Source organism: Mustelus asterias, unplaced genomic scaffold, assembly GCF_964213995.1.
Source record: "Mustelus asterias unplaced genomic scaffold, sMusAst1.hap1.1 HAP1_SCAFFOLD_440, whole genome shotgun sequence".
Classification (NCBI taxonomy): Eukaryota; Metazoa; Chordata; class Chondrichthyes; order Carcharhiniformes; family Triakidae; genus Mustelus; species Mustelus asterias.
In genome coordinates, this window is record NW_027590393.1 from 149,440 (window position 1) to 167,221 (window position 17,782).

Here is a 17,782-nt window from a genome sequence, read left to right on the forward strand (position 1 = left end):
TTGTACAGAGTCTCCCTTTGTACAGAATCTCCCCTTGTACAGAATTTCCCCATGTACAGAATCTCCACATGTACAGAATCTCCCCATCTAAATACACTGAATCTCCCGTTGTACAGAATCTCCCCTTGGACAGAATCTCCCCTTGTACAGAATCTCCCCATTTACAGAAACTCCCATGTAAATACACAGAGACTCCCCTTGTACAGAGTCTCCCCTTGTACAGAGTCTCCCCTTGTACAGAATCTCCCCTTGTACAGAATTTCCCCATGTACAGAATCTCCCCATGTACAAAATCTCCCCATGTAAATACACTGAATCTCCCTTTGCACAGTATCTCCCCTTGTACAGAATCTCCCATTGTACACAATCTCCCCATGGACAGAATCTACCCATGTAAATACACAGAGTCTCCCCTTGCACAGAGTCTCCCCTTGTACAGAGTCTCTCCTTGGACAGAATCTCCCCTTGTACAGAATCTCCCCTTGCACACAATCTCCCCATGTACAGAATCTCCCCATGCAAATACACAGAGTCTCCCCTTGTAGAGAGTCTCCCCTTGTACAGAATCTCCCCTTGTACAGAATATCCCCATGTAAATACACAGAATCTCCCCTTGTACAGAGTCTCCCTTTGTACAGAATCTCCCTTTGTACAGAATTTCCCCATGTACAGAATCTCCCCACGTCCAGAATCTCCCCATGTAAATACACTGAATCTCCCCTTGTACAGAATCGCCCCTTGTACAGAATCTCCCCTTGTACACATTCTCACCATGTACAGAATCTCCAATGTAAATACACAGAGTCTCCCCTTGTACAGAGTCTCCCCTTGTACAGAGTCTCCCCTTGTACAGAATCTCCCCATGTACACAATCTCCCCATGTAAATACACTGAATCTCCCCTTGTACAGTATCTCCCCTTGTACAGAATTTCCCCTTGTACACAATCTACCCATGTACAGAATCTCCCCATGTAAATACACAGAGTCTCCCCTTGGACAGAGTCTCCCCTTGTACAGAGTCTCCCCTTGTACAGAATCTCCCCTTGTACACAATCTCCCCATGTACAGAATCTCCCCATGTAAATACACAGAATGTCCCCTTGTAGAGAGTCTCCCCTTGTACAGAATCTCCCCATGTAAATACACAGAGTCTCCCCTTGTACAGAGTCTCCCTTTGTACAGAATCTCCATTGTACAGAATTTCCCCATGTACAGAATCTCCACATGTACAGAATCTCCCCATGTAAATACACTGAATCTCCCCTTGTACAGAATCTCCCCTTGTACAGAATCTCCCATTGTACAGAATCTCCCCATTTACAGAAACTCCCATGTAAATACACAGAGACTCCCCTTGTACAGAATCTCCCTTTGTACAGAATCTCCCCTTGTGCGCAATCTCCCCATGTCCAGAATCTCCCCATGTAAATACACAGAGTCTCCCCTTGTACAGAATCTCGCCTTGTACACAATCTCCCCTTGTTCACAATCTCCCCATGTCCAGAATCTCCCCATGTAAATACACAGAGTCTCCCCTTGTACAGATTCTCCCCTTGTACAGAGTCTCCCCTTGTACAGAATCTCCCCTTGTACAGAATCTCCCCATGTAAATACACAGAGTCTCCCCTTGTACAGAGTCTCCCCTTGTACAGAATCTCCCCTTGTACAGAATTTCCCCTTGTACAGAATCTCCCCATGTAAATACACTGAATCTCCCCTTGTACAGTATCTCCCCTTGTACAGAATCTCCCCTTGTACACAATCTACCCATGTACAGAATCTCCCCATGTAAATACACAGAGTCTCCCCTTGTACAGAGTCTCCCCTTGTACAGAGTCTCCCCTTGTACAGATTCTCCCCTTGTACACAATCTCCCCATGTACAGAATCTCCCCATGTAAATACACAGAATCTCCCCTTGTGCAGAATCTCCCCTTGTACACAATGACCACATGTACAGAATCTCCCCATGTAAATACACAGAGTCTCCCCTTGTAGAGAGTCTCCCCTTGTACAGAATCTCCCCTTGTACAGAATCTCCCCATGTAAATACACAGAGTCTCCCCTTGTACAGAGTCTCCCTTTGTACAGAATCTCCCCTTGTACAGAATTTCCCCATGTACAGAATCTCCCCATGTACAGAATATCCCCATGTAAATACACAGAGTCTCCCCTTGTACAGAGTCTCCCCTTGTACAGAATCTCCACATGTACAGAATCTCCCCATCTAAATACACTGAATCTCCCCTTGTACAGAATCTCCCCTTGGACAGAATCTCCCCTTGTACAGAATCTCCCCATTTACAGAAACTCCCATGTAAATACACAGAGACTCCCCTTGTACAGAGTCTCCCCTTGTACAGAGTCTCCCCTTGTACAGAATCTCCCCTTGTACAGAATTTCCCCATGTACTGAATCTCCCCATGTACAAAATCTCCCCATGTAAATACACTGAATCTCCCCTTGCACAGTATCTCCCCTTGTACAGAATCTCCCATTGTACACAATCTACCCATGTATAGAATCTCCCCATGTAAATACACAGAGTCTCCCCTTGTACAGAGTCTCCCCTTGTACAGAGTCTCCCCTTGTACAGAATCTCCCCTTGTACACAATCTCCCCATGTACAGAATCTCCCCATGTCAATAGACAGAATCTCCCCTTGTGCAGAATCTCCCCTTGTACCCAATCACCCCATGTACAGAATCTCCCCATGTAAATACACAGAGTCTCCCCTTGTACAGAGTCTCCCCTTGTACAGAATCACCCCTTGTACAGAATCTCCCATTGTATACAATCTCCCCATGTACAGAATCTCCCCATGTAAATATACAGAATCGCCTTTTGTAAATACACAAATCTCCCCTTGCACACAGGGAGAGCCTCCCCTTGTACAGAGTCTCCCCTTGTACAGAATCTCCCGTGTACAGAATCTCCCCATGTACAGAATCTCCCCATGTAAATGCACAGAATCCCCCTTGTACAGAATCTTCCCTTGTACAAAGTCTCCCCTTGTACACAATCTCTCCATGTACAGAATCTCCCCATGTAAATACACAGAGTCTCCCCTTGTACAGAGTCTCCCCTTGTACAGAATCTCCCGTGTACAGAATCTCCCCATGTACAGAATCTCCCCATGTAAATGCACAGAATCTCCCCTTGTACAGAATCTTCCCTTGTACAAAGTCTCCCCTTGTACACAATCTCCCCATGTACAGAATCTCTCCATGTAAATACACAGAGTCTCCCCTTGTACAGAGTCTCCCCTTCTACAGACTCTCCCCTTGTACAGAATCTCCCCTTGTACAGAATCTCCCCATGTAAATACACAGAGTCTCCCCTTGTACAGAATCTCCCCTTGTACAGAATTTCCCCATGTACAGAATCTCCCCATGTACAAAATCTCCCCATGTAAATACACTGAATCTCCCCTTGCACAGTATCTCCCCTTGTACAGAATCTCCCATTGCACACAATCTCCCCATGTACAGAATCTCCCCATGTAAATACACAGAGTCTCCCCTTGTACAGAGTCTCCCCTTGTACAGAATCTGCCCTTGTACAGAATTTCCCCATGTACAGAATCTCCCCATGTACACAATCTCCCCATGTAAATACACTGAATCTCCCCTTGTACAGTATCTCCCCTTGTACAGAATTTCCCCTTGTACACAATCTACCCATGTACAGAATCTCCCCATGTAAATGCACAGAGTCTCCCCTTGTACAGAGTCTCCCCTTGTACAGAGTCTCCCCTTGTACAGAATCTCCCCTTGTACACAATCTCCCCATGTACAGAATCTCCCCATGTAAATACACAGAATGTCCCCTTGTAGAGAGTCTCCCCTTGTACAGAATCTCCCCATGTAAATACACAGAGTCTCCCCTTGTACAGAGTCTCCCTTTGTACAGAATCTCCCCTTGTACAGAATTTCCCCATGTACAGAATCTCCACATGTACAGAATCTCCCCATCTAAATACACTGAATCTCCCCTTGTACAGAATCTCCCCTTGGACAGAATCTCCCCTTGTACAGAATCTCCCCATTTACAGAAACTCCCATGTAAATACACAGAGACTCCCCTTGTACAGAGTCTCCCCTTGTACAGAGTCTCCCCTTGTACAGAATCTCCCCTTGTACAGAATTTCCCCATGTACAGAATCTCCCCATGTACAAAATCTCCCCATGTAAATACACTGAATCTCCCTTTGCACAGTATCTCCCCTTGTACAGAATCTCCCATTGTACACAATCTCCCCATGGACAGAATCTACCCATGTAAATACACAGAGTCTCCCCTTGCACAGAGTCTCCCCTTGTACAGAGTCTCTCCTTGGACAGAATCTCCCCTTGTACAGAATCTCCCCTTGCACACAATCTCCCCATGTACAGAATCTCCCCATGCAAATACACAGAGTCTCCCCTTGTAGAGAGTCTCCCCTTGTACAGAATCTCCCCTTGTACAGAATATCCCCATGTAAATACACAGAATCTCCCCTTGTACAGAGTCTCCCTTTGTACAGAATCTCCCTTTGTACAGAATTTCCCCATGTACAGAATCTCCCCACGTACAGAATCTCCCCATGTAAATACACTGAATCTCCCCTTGTACAGAATCGCCCCTTGTACAGAATCTCCCCTTGTACACATTCTCACCATGTACAGAATCTCCAATGTAAATACACAGAGTCTCCCCTTGTACAGAGTCTCCCCTTGTACAGAGTCTCCCCTTGTACAGAATCTCCCCATGTACACAATCTCCCCATGTAAATACACTGAATCTCCCCTTGTACAGTATCTCCCCTTGTACAGAATTTCCCCTTGTACACAATCTACCCATGTACAGAATCTCCCCATGTAAATACACAGAGTCTCCCCTTGGACAGAGTCTCCCCTTGTACAGAGTCTCCCCTTGTACAGAATCTCCCCTTGTACACAATCTCCCCATGTACAGAATCTCCCCATGTAAATACACAGAATGTCCCCTTGTAGAGAGTCTCCCCTTGTACAGAATCTCCCCATGTAAATACACAGAGTCTCCCCTTGTACAGAGTCTCCCTTTGTACAGAATCTCCCCTTGTACAGAATTTCCCCATGTACAGAATCTCCACATGTACAGAATCTCCCCATGTAAATACACTGAATCTCCCCTTGTACAGAATCTCCCCTTGTACAGAATCTCCCATTGTACAGAATCTCCCCATTTACAGAAACTCCCATGTAAATACACAGAGACTCCCCTTGTACAGAATCTCCCTTTGTACAGAATCTCCCCTTGTGCGCAATCTCCCCATGTCCAGAATCTCCCCATGTAAATACACAGAGTCTCCCCTTGTACAGAATCTCGCCTTGTACACAATCTCCCCTTGTTCACAATCTCCCCATGTCCAGAATCTCCCCATGTAAATACACAGAGTCTCCCCTTGTACAGATTCTCCCCTTGTACAGAGTCTCCCCTTGTACAGAATCTCCCCTTGTACAGAATCTCCCCATGTAAATACACAGAGTCTCCCCTTGTACAGAGTCTCCCCTTGTACAGAATCTCCCCTTGTACAGAATTTCCCCTTGTACAGAATCTCCCCATGTAAATACACTGAATCTCCCCTTGTACAGTATCTCCCCTTGTACAGAATCTCCCCTTGTACACAATCTACCCATGTACAGAATCTCCCCATGTAAATACACAGAGTCTCCCCTTGTACAGAGTCTCCCCTTGTACAGAGTCTCCCCTTGTACAGATTCTCCCCTTGTACACAATCTCCCCATGTACAGAATCTCCCCATGTAAATACACAGAATCTCCCCTTGTGCAGAATCTCCCCTTGTACACAATGACCACATGTACAGAATCTCCCCATGTAAATACACAGAGTCTCCCCTTGTAGAGAGTCTCCCCTTGTACAGAATCTCCCCTTGTACAGAATCTCCCCATGTAAATACACAGAGTCTCCCCTTGTACAGAGTCTCCCTTTGTACAGAATCTCCCCTTGTACAGAATTTCCCCATGTACAGAATCTCCCCATGTACAGAATATCCCCATGTAAATACACAGAGTCTCCCCTTGTACAGAGTCTCCCCTTGTACAGAATCTCCCCTTGTACAGAATCTCCCCTTGTACAGAATCTCCCATTGTACACAATCTCCCCATGTACAGAATCTCCCCATGTAAATATACAGAATCGCCTTTTGTAAATACATACATCTCCCCTTGCACACAGGGAGAGCCTCCCCTTGTACAGAGTTTCCCCTTGTACAGAATCTCCCGTGTACAGAATCTCCCCATGTACAGAATCTCCCCATGTAAATGCACAGAATCTCCCCTTGTACAGAATCTTCCCTTGTACAAAGTCTCCTCTTGTACACAATCTCCCCATGTACAGAATCTCCCCATGTAAATACACAGAGTCTCCCCTTGTACAGAGTCTCCCCTTGTACAGAGTCTCCCCTTGTACAGAATCTCCCCTTGTACAGAATCTCCTCATGTAAAGAATCTCCCCATGTAAATACACAGAAGGTCCCCTTGTAGAGAGTCTCCCCTTGTACAGAATCTCCCCATGTAAATACACAGAGTCTCCCCTTGTACAGAGTCTCCCTTTGTACAGAATCTCCCCTTGTACAGAATTTCCCCATGTACAGAATCTCCACATGTACAGAATCTCCCCATCTAAATACACTGAATCTCCCCTTGTACAGAATCTCCCCTTGTACAGAATCTCCCCTTGTACAGAATCTCCTCATTTACAGAAACTCCCATGTAAATACACAGAGACTCCCCTTGTACAGAGTCTCCCCTTGTACAGAGTCTCCCCTTGTACAGAATCTCCCCTTGTACAGAATTTCCCCATGTACTGAATCTCCCCATGTACAAAATCTCCCCATGTAAATACACTGAATCTCCCCTTGCACAGTATCTCCCCTTGTACAGAATCTCCCATTGTACACAATCTCCCCATGTACAGAATCTACCCATGTAAATACACAGAGTCTCCCCTTGCACAGAGTCTCCCCTTGTACAGAGTCTCCCCTTGGACAGAATCTCCCCTTGTACAGAATCTCCCCTTGCACACAATCTCCCCATGTACAGAATCTCCCCATGCAAATACACAGAGTCTCCCCTTGTAGAGAGTCTCCCCTTGTACAGAATCTCCCCTTGTACAGAATATCCCCATGTAAATACACAGAATCTCCCCTTGTCCAGAGTCTCCCTTTGTACAGAGTCTCCCCTTGTACAGAGTCTCCCCTTGTACAGAATCTCCCCATGTACACAATCTCCCCATGTAAATACACTGAATCTCCCCTTGTACAGTATCTCCCCTTGTACAGAATTTCCCCTTGTACACAATCTACCCATGTACAGAATCTCCCCATGTAAATACACAGAGTCTCCCCTTGGACAGAGTCTCCCCTTGTACAGAGTCTCCCCTTGTACAGAATCTCCCCTTGTACACAATCTCCCCATGTACAGAATCTCCCCATGTAAATACACAGAATGTCCCCTTGTAGAGAGTCTCCCCTTGTACAGAATCTCCCCATGTAAATACACAGAGTCTCCCCTTGTACAGAGTCTCCCTTTGTACTGAATCTCCCCTTGTACAGAATTTCCCCATGTACAGAATCTCCACATGTACAGAATCTCCCCATGTAAATACACTGAATCTCCCCTTGTACAGAATCTCCCCTTGTACAGAATCTCCCCTTGTACAGAATCTCCCCATTTACAGAAACTCCCATGTAAATACACAGAGACTCCCCTTGTACAGAATCTCCCTTTGTACAGAATCTCCCCTTGTGCGCAATCTCCCCATGTCCAGAATCTCCCCATGTAAATACACAGAGTCTCCCCTTGTACAGAATCTCGCCTTGTACACAATCTCCCCTTGTTCACAATCTCCCCATGTCCAGAATCTCCCCATGTAAATACACAGAGTCTCCCCTTGTACAGATTCTCCCCTTGTACAGAGTCTCCCCTTGTACAGAATCTCCCCTTGTACAGAATCTCCCCATGTAAATACACAGAGTCTCCCCTTGTACAGAGTCTCCCCTTGTACAGAATCTCCCCTTGTACAGAATTTCCCCTTGTACAGAATCTCCCCATGTAAATACACAGAGTCTCCCCTTGTAGAGACTCTCCCTTTGTACAGAATCTCCCCTTGTACAGAATTTCCCCATGTACAGAATCTCCCCATGTACAGAATCTCCCCATGTAAATACACAGAGTCTCCCCTTGTACAGAGTCTCCCCTTGTACAGAGTCTCCCCTTGTACAGAATCTCCCCTTGTACAGAATCTCCCCATGTAAATACACTGAATCTCCCCTTGTACAGTATCTCCCCATGTACAGAATCTCCCCTTGTACACAATCTACCCATGTACAGAATCTCCCCATGTAAATACACAGAGTCTCCCCTTGTACAGAGTCTCCCCTTGTACAGAGTCTCCCCTTGTACAGAATCTCCCCTTGCACACAATCTCCCCATGTACAGAATCTCGCCATGTAAATAGACAGAATCTCCCCTTGTGCAGAATCTCCCCTTGTACCCAATCACCCCATGTACAGAATCTCCCCATGTAAATACACAGAGTCTCCCCTTGTAGAGAGTCTCCCCTTGTAGAGAGTCTCCCCTTGTACAGATTCTCCCCTTGTCCAGAATCTCCCCATGTAAATACACAGAGTCTCCCCTTGTACAGAGTCTCCCTTTGTACAGAATCTCCCCTTGTACAGAATTTCCCCATGTACAGAATCTCCCCATGTACAGAATCTCCCCATGTAAATACACAGAGTCTCCCCTTGTACAGAGTCTCCCCTTGCACAGAATCTCCCCTTGTACAGAATCTACCCATGTACAGAAAGTCCCTTTGTCCACAATCTCCCCATGTACAGAATCTCCCCATGTAAATACACAGAGTCTCCCCTTGTACAGAGTCTCCCCTTGTACAGAATCCCCCTTGTACAGAATCTCCCATTGTATACAATCTCCCCATGTACAGAATCTCCCCATGTAAATATACAGAATCGCCTGTTGTAAATACACAAATCTCCCCTTGCACACAGGGAGAGCCTCCCCTTGTACAGAGTCTCCCCTTGTACAGAATCTCCCGTGTACAGAATCTCCCCATGTACAGAATCTCCCCATGTAAATGCACAGAATCCCCCTTGTACAGAATCTTCCCTTGGACAAAGTCTCCCCTTGTACACAATCTCTCCATGTCCAGAATCTCCCCATGTAAATACACAGAGTCGCCCCTTGTACAGAGTCTCCCCTTGTACAGAATCTCCCGTGTACAGAATCTCCCCATGTACAGAATCTCCCCATGTAAATGCACAGAATCTCCCCTTGTACAGAATCTTCCCTTGTGCAAAGTCTCCCCTTGTACACAATCTCCCCATGTACAGAATCTCTCCATGTAAATACACAGAGTCTCCCCTTGTACAGAGTCTCCCCTTCTACAGACTCTCCCCTTGTACAGAATCTCCCCTTGTAAAGAATCTCCCCATGTAAATACACAGAGTCTCCCCTTGTACAGAATCTCCCCTTGTACAGAATTTCCCCATGGACAGAATCTCCCCATGTACAAAATCTCCCCATGTAAATACACTGAATCTCCCCTTGAACAGTATCTCCCCTTGTACAGAATCTCCCATTGCACACAATCTCCCCATGTACAGAATCTCCCCATGTAAATACACAGAGTCTCCCCTTGTACAGAGACTCCCCTTGTACAGAATCTCCCCTTGTCCAGAATTTTTCCATGTACAGAATCTCCCCATGTACACAATCTCCCCATGTAAATACACTGAATCTCCCCTTGTACAGTATCTCCCCTTGTACAGAATTTCCCCTTGTACACAATCTACCCATGTACAGAATCTCTCCATGTAAATACACAGAGTCTCCCCTTGTACAGAGTCTCCCCTTGTACAGAGTCTCCCCTTGTACAGAATCTCCCCTTGAACACAATCTCCCCATGTACAGAATCTCTCCATGTAAATACACAGAATGTCCCCTTGTCGAGAGTCTCCCCTTGTACAGAATCTCCCCATGTAAATACACAGAGTCTCCCCTTGTACAGAGTCTCCCTTTGTACAGAATCTCCCCTTGTACAGAATTTCCCCATGTACAGAATCTCCACATGTACAGAATCTCCCCATGTAAATACACTGAATCTCCCCTTGTACAGAATCTCCCCTTGTACAGAATCTCCCCTTGTACAGAATCTCCCCATTTACAGAAACTCCCATGTAAATCCACAGAGACTCCCCTTGTACAGAGTCTCCCCTTGTACAGAGTCTCCCCTTGTACAGAATCTCCCCTTGTACAGAATTTCCCCATGTACAGAATCTCCCCATGTACAAAATCTCCCCATGTAAATACACTGAATCTCCCCTTGCACAGTATCTCCCCTTGTACAGAATCTCCCATTGTACACAATCTCCCCATGTACAGAATCTCCCCATGTAAATACACAGAGTCTCCCCTTGTACAGAGTCTCCCCTTGTACAGAATCTCCCCTTGTACAGAATCTCCCCTTGCACACAATCTCCCCATGTACAGAATCTCCCCATGTAAATACACAGAGTCTCCCCTTGTAGAGAGTCTCCCCTTGTACAGAATCTCCCCTTGTACAGAATATCCCCATGTAAATACACAGAATCTCCCCTTGTACAGAGTCTCCCTTTGTACAGAATCTCCCTTTGTACAGAATTTCCCCATGTACAGAATCTCCCCACGTACAGAATCTCCCCATGTAAATACACTGAATCTCCCCTTGTACAGAATCGCCCCTTGTACAGAATCTCCCCTTGTACACATTCTCCCCATGTACAGAATCTCCAATGTAAATACACAGAGTCTCCCCTTGTACAGAGTCTCCCCTTGTACAGAGTCTCCCCTTGTACAGAATCTCCCCATGTAAATACACAGAGTCTCCCCTTGTACAGAGTCTCCCCTTGTACAGAGTCTCCCCTTGTACAGAATCTCCCCTTGTACACAATCAGCCCATGTACAGAATCTCCCCATGTAAATACACAGAGTCTCCCCTTGTACAGAGTCTCCCCTTGTACAGAGTCTCCCCTTTTACAGAATCTCCCCTTGTACAGAATTTCCCCATGTAAATACACTGAATCTGCCCTTGTACAGAAGCTCCCCTTGTACACAATCACCCCATGTACAGAATCTCCCCATGTAAATACACATAATCTCCCTTTGTACAGAATCTCCCCTTGTGCACAATCTCCCCATGTACAGAATCTCCCCATGTAAGTACACAGAGTCTCCCCTTGTACAGAATCTCGCCTTGTACACAATCTCCCCTTGTTCACAATCTCCCCATGTGCAGAATCTCCCCATGTAAATACACAGAGTCTCCCCTTGTACAGAGTCTCCCCTTGTACAGAGTCTCCCCTTGTTCAGAATCTCCGCTTGTACAGAATCTCCCCATGTAAATACACAGAGTCTCCCCTTGTACAGAGTCTCCCCTTGTACAGAATCTCCCCTTGTACAGAATTTCCCCTTGTACAGAATCTCCCCATGTAAATACACTGAATCTCCCCTTGTACAGTATCTCCCCTTGTACAGAATCTCCCCTTGTACACAATCTACCCATGTACAGAATCTGCCCATGTAAATACACAGAGTCTCCCCTTGTACAGAGTCTCCCCTTGCACAGAGTCTCCCCTTGTACAGATTCTCCCCTTGTACACAATCTCCCCATGTAGAGAATCTCCCCATGTAAATACACAGAATCTCCCCTTGTGCAGAATCTCCCCTTGTACACAATCACCCCATGTACAGAATCTCCCCATGTAAATACACAGAGTCTCCCCTTGTAGAGAGTCTCCCCTTGTACAGAATCTCCCCTTGTACAGAATCTCCCCATGTAAATACACAGAGTCTCCCCTTGTACAGAGTCTCCCTTTGTACAGAATCTCCCCTTGTACAGAATTTCCCCATGTCCAGAATCTCCCCATGTACAGAATCTCCCCATGTAAATACACAGAGTCTGCCCTTGTACAGAGTCTCCCCTTGTACAGAATCTCCCCTTGTACAGAATCTCCCCTTGTACAGAATCTCCCATTGCACACAATCTCCCCATGTACAGAATCTCCCCATGTAAATATACAGAATCGCCTTTTGTAAATACATACATCTCCCCTTGCACACAGGGAGAGCCTCCCCTTGTACAGAGTTTCCCCTTGTACAGAATCTCCCGTGTACAGAATCTCCCCATGTACAGAATCTCCCCATGTAAATGCACAGAATCTCCCCTTGTACAGAATCTTCCCTTGTACAAAGTCTCCTCTTGTACACAATCTCCCCATGTACAGAATCTCCCCATGTAAATACACAGAGTCTCCCCTTGTACAGAGTCTCCCCTTGTACAGAGTCTCCCCTTGTACAGAATCTCCCCTTGTACAGAATCTCCCCATGTAAATACACAGAGTCTCCCCTTGTACAGAGTCTCCACTTGTACAGAATCTCCCTTTGTACAGAATTTCCCCATGTACAGAATCTCCCCATGTAAATACACAGAGTCTCCCCTTGTAGAGAGTCTCCCCTTGTACAGAATCTCCCCTTGGACAGAATCTCCCCATGTAAATACACAGAGTCTCCCCTTGTACAGAGTCTCCCCTTGTACACAATTTCCCGTGTACAGAATCTCCCCTTGTACAGAATCTCCCTATGTCCAGAATGTCCCTTTGTACACAATCTCGCCATGTACAGAATCTCCCCATGTAAATACACAGAGTCTCCCCTTGTACAGAGTCTCCCCTTGTACAGAATCTTCCCTTGTACAGAATCTCCCATTGTACACAATCGCCCCATGTACAGAATCTCCCCATGTAAATACACAGAATCGCCTTTTGTAAATACACAAATCTCCCCTTGCACACAGGGAGTGCCTCTCCTTGTACAGAGTCTCCCCTTGTACAGAATCTCCCGTGTACAGAATCTCCCCATGTACAGAATCTCCCCATGTAAATGCAAAGAATCTCCCCTTGTACAGAATCTTCCCTTGTACAAAGTCTCCCCTTGTACACAATCTCCCCATGTACAGAATCTCCCCATGTAAATACACAGAGTCTCCCCTTGTACAGAGTCTCCCCTTGTACAGAATCTCCCCTTGTACAGAATCTCCCCATGTAAATACACAGAGTCTCCCCTTGTACAGAGTCTCCCCTTGTACAGAGTCTTCCCTTGTACAGAATCTCCCCTTGTATGGAATTTCCCCATGTACAGAATCTCCCCATGTACAGAATCTCCCCATGTAAATACACTGAATCTCCCCTTGTACAGAATCTCCCCTTGTACAGAATCTCCCCTTGTACACAATCTACCCATGTATAGAATCTCCCCATGTAAATACACAGAGTCTCCCCTTGTACAGAGTCTCCCCTTGTACAGAGTCTCCCCTTGTACAGAATCGCCCCTTGTACACAATCACCCCATGTACAGAATCTCCCCATGTAAATAGACAGAATCTCCCCTTGTGCAGAATCTCCCCTTGTACCCAATCACCCCATGTACAGAATCTCCCCATGTAAATACACAGAGTCTCCCCTTGTAGAGAGTCTCCCCTTGTACAGAATCTCCCCTTGTACAGAATCTCCCCATGTAAATACACAGAGTCTCCCGTTGTACAGAGTCTCCCTTTGTACAGAATCTCCCCTTGTACAGAATTTCCCCATGTACAGAATCTCCCAATGTACAGAATCTCCCCATGTAAATAGACAGAGTCTCCCCTTGTACAGAGTCTCCCCTTGCACTGAATCTCCCCTTGTACAGAATCTACCCATGTACAGAATGTCCCTTTGTACACAATCTCCCCATGTACAGAATCTCCCCATGTAAATACACAGAGTCTCCCCTTGTAGAGAGTCACCCCTTGTACAGAAACTCCCCTTGTACAGAATCTCCCATTGTATACAATCTCCCCATGTACAGAATCTCCCCATGTAAATATACAGGATCGCCTTTTGTAAATACACAAATCTCCCCTTGCACACAGGGAGAGCCTCCCCTTGTACAGAGTCTCCCCTTGTACAGAATCTCCCGTGTACAGAATCTCCCCATGTACAGAATCTCCCCATGTAAATGCACAGAATCTCCCCTTGTACAGAATCTTCCCTTGTACAAAGTCTCCCCTTGTACACAATCTCTCCATGTACAGAATCTCCCCATGAAAATACACAGAGTCTCCCCTTGTACAGAGTCTCCCCTTGTACAGAATCTCCCGTGTACAGAATCTCCCCATGTACAGAATCTCCCCATGTAAATGCATAGAATCTCCCCTTGTACAGAATCTTCCCTTGTACAAAGTCTCCCCTTGTACAGAATCTCCCCATGTACAGAATCTTTCCATGTAAATACACAGAGTCTCCCCTTGTACAGATTCTCCCCTTCTCCAGACTCTCCCCTTGTACAGAATCTCCCCTTGTACAGAATCTCCCCATGTAAATACACAGAGTCTCCCCTTGTACAGAATCTCCCCTTGTACAGAATTTCCCCATGTACAGAATCTCCCCATGTACAAAATCTCCCCATGTAAATACACTGAATCTCCCCTTGTACAGTATCTCCCCTTGTACAGAATCTCCCCTTGTACAGAATCTCCCATTGCACACAATCTCCCCATGTACAGAATCTCCCCATGTAAATACACAGAGTCTCCCCTTGTACAGAATCTCCCCTTGTACAGAATCTCCCCTTGCACACAATCTCCCCATGTACAGAATCTCCCCATGTAAATACACAGAATCTCCCCTTGTGCAGAATCTCCCCTTGTACACAATCACCCCATGTCCAGAATCTCCCCATGTAAACACACAGAGTCTCCCCTTGTAGAGAGTCTCCCCTTGTACAGAATCTCCCCTTGTACAGAATATCCCCATGTAAATACACAGAGTCTCCCCTTGTACAGAGTCTCCCTTTGTACAGAATCTCCCCTTGTACAGAATTTCCCCATGTACAGAATCTCCCCACGTAGAGAATCTCCCCATGTAAATACACTGAATCTCCCCTTGTACAGAATCTCCCCTTGTACAGAATCTCCCCTTGTACACAATCTCCCCATGTACACAATCTCCCATGTAAATACACAGAGTCTCCCCTTGTACCGAGTCTCCCCTTGTACAGAGTCTCCCGTTGTACAGAATCTCCCCTTGTACAGAATCCCCCCATGTAAATACACAGAGTCTCCCCTTGTACAGAGTCTCCCCTTGTACAGAATCTCCCCTTGTACAGAATCTCCCCTTGTACACAATCTCCCCATGTACAGAATATCCCCATGTAAATACACAGATTCTCCCCTTGTGCAGAATCTCCCCTTGTACACAATCAGCCCATGAACAGAATCTCCCCATGAAAATACACAGAGTCACCCCTTGTACAGAGTCTCCCCTTGTACAGAATCTCCCCTTGTACAGAATTTCCCCATGTAAATACACTGAATCTCCCCTTGTACAGAAGCTCATCTTGTACACAATCTCCCCATGTACAGAATCTCCCCATGTAAATACACAAAATCTCCCCTTGTACAGAGTCTCCCCTTGTACAGAATCTCCCTTTGTACAGAATCTCCCCTTGTGCACAATCTCCCCATGTACAGAATCTCCCCATGTAAATACACAGAAGCTCCCCTTGTACAGAGTCTCCCCTTGTACAGAATCTCCCCTTGTACAGAATCTCCTCTTGTACACAATCTCCCCATGTACAGAATCTCCCCATGTAAATACACAGAGTCTCCCCTTGAACAGAGTCTCCCCTTGTACAGAATCTCCCCTTGTACAGAATCTCCCATTGTACACAATCTCCCCATGTACAGAATCTCCCCATTTAAATACACAGAATCGCCTTTTGTAAATACACAAATCTCCCCTTGCACACAGGGAGAGTCTCCCCTTGTACAGAGTCTCCCCTTGTACAGAGTCTCCCCTTGTACAGAATCTGCCCTTGTCCGGAATCTCCTCTTGTTCAAAATCTCCCCATGTACAGAATCTCCCCATGTAAATACACAGAGTCTCCCCTTGTACAGAGTCTCCCCTTGTACAAAATCTCCCGTGTACAGAATGTCCCCATGTACAGAATCTCCCCATCTCCAGAATCTTCCCTTGTACAAAGTCTCCCCTTGTACACAATCTCCCCATGTACAGAATCTCCCCATGTACAGAGTCTCCCCTTGTACAGAATCTCCCCTTGTACAGAATCTCCCCATGTAAATACACAGCATCTGCCCTTGTACAGAATCTCCCCATGTACAGAATCTCCCCTTGTACACAATCTCCCCATGTACAGAATCTCCCCATGTAAATACACAGAGTCTGCCCTTGTACAGAGTCTCCCCTTGTACAGAGTCTCTCCTTGCTCAGAATCTCCCCTTGTACAGAATTTCCACTTGTACAGAAGATCCCCTTGTACACAATCTCCCCATGTACAGAATCTCCCCATGTAAATACACAGAATCTCCTTTTGTAAATCCACAAATCTCCCCTTGCACACAGGGACAGCCTCCCCTGCAACAGAGTCTCCCCTGGTACAGAATCACCCATGCACAGAATCACCCCATGTACAGAATTTCCCCATGTAAATACACAGAATCTCCCCTTGTACACAATCTCCCGTCTCCAGAATCTCCCCATGTACAGAATCTCCCCATGTAAATACACAGAGTCTCCCCTTGGAGAGTCTCCCCTTGTACAGAATCTCCCCTTGTACAGAATCTCCCCATGTACAGAATGTCCCTTTGTACACAATTTCCCCATGTACAGAATCTCCCCATGTAAATACACAGATTCTCCCCTTGTACAGAGTCTCCCCTTGTACAGAATCTCCCCTTGTACAGAATCTCCCCTTGTACAGAATCTCCCATTGTACACAATCTCCCCATGTACAGAATCTCCCCATGTAAATACACAGAATCGCCTTTTGTAAATACACAAATCTCCCCTTGCACACAGGGAGAGCCTCCCTTGTACAGAGTCTCCACTTGTACAGAATCCCCCGTGTACAGATCTCCCCATGTACAGAATCTCCCCATGTAAATGCACAGAATCTCCCCTTGTACAGAATATTCCCTTGTACAAAGTCTCCCCTTGTACAGAATCTCCCCTTGTACAGAATCTCCCCATGTAAATACACAGAATCTCCCCTTGTACAGAGTCTCCCCATGCACAGAATCTCCCCTTGTACACAATCTCCCCATGTCCAGAATCTCCCCATGTAAATACACAGAGTCTCCCCTTGTACAGAGTCTCCCTTTGTACAGAATCTCCCCTTGAACAGAATTTCCCCATGTACAGAATCTCCCCATGTACAGAATCTCCCCATGTAAATACACAGAGTCTCCCCTTGTACAGAGTCTCCCCTTGCACAGAATCTCCCCTTGCACAGAATCTCCCCTTGTACAGAATCTCCCCATGTAAATACACAGAATCTCCCCTTGTACATAATCTCCCCATGTACAGAATCTCCCCTTGTACACAATCTCCCCATGTACAGAATCTCCCCATGTAAATACACAGAGTCTCCCCTTGCACAGAGTCTCCCTTTGTACAGAATCTCCCCTTGTACAGAATGTCCCTTTGTACACAATCTCCCCATGTAAATACACAGAGTCTCCCCTTGTACAGAGTCTCCCCTTGTACAGAATCTCCCCTTGTACAGAATCTCCCATTGTATACAATCTCCCCATGGACAGAATCTCCCCATGTAAATATACAGAATCGCCTTTTGTAAATACACAAATCTCCCCTTGCACACAGGGAGAGCCTCCCCTTGTCCAGAGT